The sequence below is a fragment of the Puma concolor genome, chromosome D1 (assembly GCF_028749965.1).
Source record: "Puma concolor isolate L17-30 chromosome D1, mPumCon1.1.hap2, whole genome shotgun sequence".
In the NCBI taxonomy this organism is placed as follows: Eukaryota; Metazoa; Chordata; class Mammalia; order Carnivora; family Felidae; genus Puma; species Puma concolor.
This window is the reverse complement of record NC_141676.1, coordinates 48,205,827-48,209,593: the sequence shown is the minus strand read 5'-3', so window position 1 is coordinate 48,209,593 and position 3,767 is coordinate 48,205,827. Positions and strand designations below refer to the sequence as shown.

The window sequence follows — 3,767 nt, the reverse complement described above, 5'->3', positions numbered from 1 at the left end:
ATGACTCTTGGGGCCTGGCAAAGGGGGGGGGGTAAGGGGAGCAAGGCTCAATTCTAGTTCTAGAACCTCTGAAACACCAGACAGGAACTGCAGCAGCACCTCCATCGTTGGAGCCTGGCTACAAGGGACAGGGGAGGACTGGCTAGGGAAGAGGTGGCAGAAGGTCAGAAGGACCCGGTGCTAGGCTGCTGATGCCGAGCCGGACCTCCTCCTGACCTGGGGTGGCCGGTGGGTGGGCTGAGCCTCAGGAGGCGGCGGTGTGGTGAGGGGATGTGCTGAGGAGAGGAGGAGGCCAGTGCCCCCTGTGTCTCCCAACCAGGGATCTGTGACTGACGGTCGTTCCTCACTTGGGACCAGCACAAGCCACCACCAACTTCAGGCAGGACTCCAGAGAAGGTCTGGATTCTAGAGCCTTGTAAGGAGCGGGTAACCAACCTTTGTATCGGTCCGTTTTCTCCAGAGAAACAGGTTTCTTTTCCAGGAAATCTGCTTTTGCTTGTGAGGCCTTCAGCTGATTGAATGAGGTCTAGCCACATTATGGAGGGTAATCGCCTTTACTTCAAGTCCGCTGATTGTAGAAGTTTACCCCGTCTACAAATACCTTCAGGGCCACGCCTAGATTAGTGTTTGATTGAACCACTGGGTGATGTAGCCCAGCCAAGCTGACACCTGAAAGTAATCATCACACCCTCCAATGTGTCCACTGGTGTGGTTTTGGGGTGCCGGTGCCTTTAGGGGAGCGAGCGTTTGCCCGCCTGTCTGTATGCAGGGCTGGATGCTGGTGTTCAGTAGGGATGGGACTGGATCCTCCCTGTCCTTCTCCACCCCTGCCTGGGCTCAGGTCCCCAGCACCCAAAGCTTAATCAGTGCCACAGTCTCCCAACCGTGGTTTCCAGCCTTTTCTCACACCACACCCAGCAAGACCTTCTTAAAAGCAAATCCAATCAGCTCACTCCCTGTCTCCCTAAACTATTTTGGTTGCCTTTCTCTTAGCACAGCTGACTTCTTTCCAGCCAAGCCACTGCCTGCAGGAACTACCAATACGTCCTCAAAAATCCAGGCCGCCTCATATCTTTGGGTGTTTGCTCATGCCAAGAATGCAACTTCTTTACTTATGCACTCTATCCTGTCTCTCTTTTATCTGTCACCCACTGCCTATGTACACACACTCAGACACACATGCATGTACACACGTGTGAGCACACACTCAAGAATGCCTAGTCTAGTGGTGTATCTAGACCTCCTCTATGAAGTCTTTCCTTGCCTCTCCTCGCCACCTTAGGACTAACCACTCTGTCCTTTTTGTCCTCTCATCCACTCACCCCGTGCACTTGCCCACCCTGGGGTCAGTGTCTGTAAACGAACAGTGACGGAAGGAATGAGCAACTAAATGGATACATGCATGTGTGAATACCAAGCTTCCCCCAACCAGCTCATTTCTTTTTTTACCCTTTGAAGCATCCTGATACCTTCTCTTTTTTTTTTTAACTTAAAAAAAAAAATTGTATTTTGAGAAAGAGAGAATGTGAGCAGGGGAGGGGCAGAGAGAGAGAGAGGGAGAGAGAGAATCCAAAGCAGGCTCTGAACTGCCATCGTGGAGCCTGATGTGGGGCTCAGACTCATGAACCATAAGATCATGACCTGAGCCGAAACCAAGAGTTGGACGCTTAACCAACTGAGCCACCCAGGCACCCCAGAAGCTTTCTGATGCCTTCTAATTCCCACTGACAACCTGAGACTCAAAGAGGATGTTTGGATCCCATTAGGTCAGCCAGAATCTCACTCCTTCTCCCCACCGCTGGGCAGAGCAGAGGTGGGGGTAACAAATGCAATAGCTTGTGTGTGTCGAGCACTTACTATGTGCTGAGCTTTACATGGATTATTTTATTGAATACTTACAACTCTGAGGGCAAGTACTTGTATTTTCCCCACTGTGCAGATGAGAAAACTGAGACTCAGTGACACAGCTAGTAAGGGGCAGAGCCAGGGCTTGAACTTGGGCACCAAGCCTGATTCCAGGGTCCCCCCTCAACCACCACACTAGACTGTCTCCCAGAGGGACATACAGTTGCATTGAACAATTTGGTGGAAAGCACTTTATTTAAATACAACTCAGACCACAATTTGATTTAAAAAGTATATTTTCACTTTTATTATTTATAGGTAATGTTGATGCATGATGAAGTTTCTTCTAATGCACTTATTTTTTATTGAGATATAATTCACATATCATAAATTCATCCTTTTAAAGTGTACAATTTAGTGGTTTTAGTATATTCATAAAGTTGTACCATCACCAGCCAGTATCTGATTCCAGAACATTTTTATCACCCCCCAAAAGAAACTACATATACCCACTAGCAGTCACTTCCCATTGCCCCTCCCTCCAGCCCCTGGCAATCACTAATCTACTTTTGTCCCCATTAGTTTGTTTATGCTGGACATTTTATATAAATGGAATCAGATATTTTGGGGCCTTCTGTGTCACTTTTTCACTTAGCCTGATGTTTCCAGTTTCGTCCGTGTTGTAGCATGTATCAGTAAATCATTCCTTTCCGTGGCTGGATAATATTCTATTGTACAGTAGGCTGAGTAATGACTCCCAAAGACATCCGTGGCCCATCCCTGGAATGTGATCTTATATGGCAAAAGGCATTTTGCAGATGTGACTAATTGAGGATTTGAGATGGGAAGATTATCCTGGATTATGATAAGGATAAGGATAAAAGCAGGATTGCCGTGTTGCTCTTTGAAGATGGAGGGAGGGGCTTCAAGCCAAGGAATACCCAGTGGCCACTGGAAGCACCAAAGGCAAGGAAAGAGATTCCTCCTTCATAACCTCTAGAAGGCACAAGTCCTGCCTCTAGCCAGTGAAACCAGTTAAGGGCTTTCAGCCTCCAGAACAGTAAGATAATAAATTTGTATTGTTTTGGAAATTTCTGGTAATTTGTTACAGCAGTAATAGGAAACCAATATGATATGGATATAGCACATTTTGTTTATCCATTAATTAATAGACATTTGGGGTTTTCTTTTTTGCACTTTCTAGCCATTGTGAATAATGCTGCTATGAACATTCATGAACAAGTTTGTGTGTGGACATACTTTCAATTCTCTTGGGTCTATACCTGTGGTGGGGGGAATTGCTGGGTCATAGGGTAACTGTTTAACTTGATGAGCTTTGTTTTGCAGACTCTTGCACATCCTGAACGGCCAGCAAAGTTTCAAACCGGGCAGGCAAGCTGATGGCCGGGCAGACGGGGGAGATTAGCATACGGGAGCGCTGCGGAGGGCAGGCAGTCTGGAAGTTCCAAAGAGCTGCCATTTCATGCATATGCAGCACTTTCCCAGAGCCAAAGGCAATGGGACTGCAATCACTTTTTTCTGTGTATCTATTCGAAGGTAGAAGCAGGTATGCGGTTTCCTAAAGCTGCTGCCGAAACAGTGTAGATATGCCTAATTTGGTAAAAATAAACAGTAAGGATTTCAAAGGACGTTCACAACAGGCGTGATAAGGACAGTGTCTGTCAAGTGTCTTCAGACCCAGCAGTGGCACCTGAATACCTCCTGTGAGCCTCAGGCCAGGCCCTGGGATGGGCTCCCTCATATCAGTTTTTGGATTTAGTTCCCACAGAACCCCACGAGGAAGTATGGCGTTCCTCCATGTGTGACATTTGAGGATGACACAGAAGCTGAGCCAAGGGAAGCGTCTGCCCAGGTCACAAAACTGTTGTTTGAGGGAGTCCGAATTCAAACCAGATCTGTCT

At 47.3% G+C, this 3,767-nt stretch overlaps 1 long non-coding RNA gene across 1 annotated transcript; it reads left to right on the top strand.

Moving 5' to 3' along the window:
* The first annotated feature begins 236 nt into the window (after nucleotides 1–236).
* LOC147576654 (uncharacterized) lies at nucleotides 237–3,503 on the top strand. Its single transcript, XR_015241444.1, has 2 exons — nucleotides 237–396; nucleotides 3,193–3,503. It is a non-coding gene; the product is annotated as an uncharacterized LOC147576654 (long non-coding RNA).
* The last annotated feature ends 264 nt before the right edge of the window (nucleotides 3,504–3,767 follow it).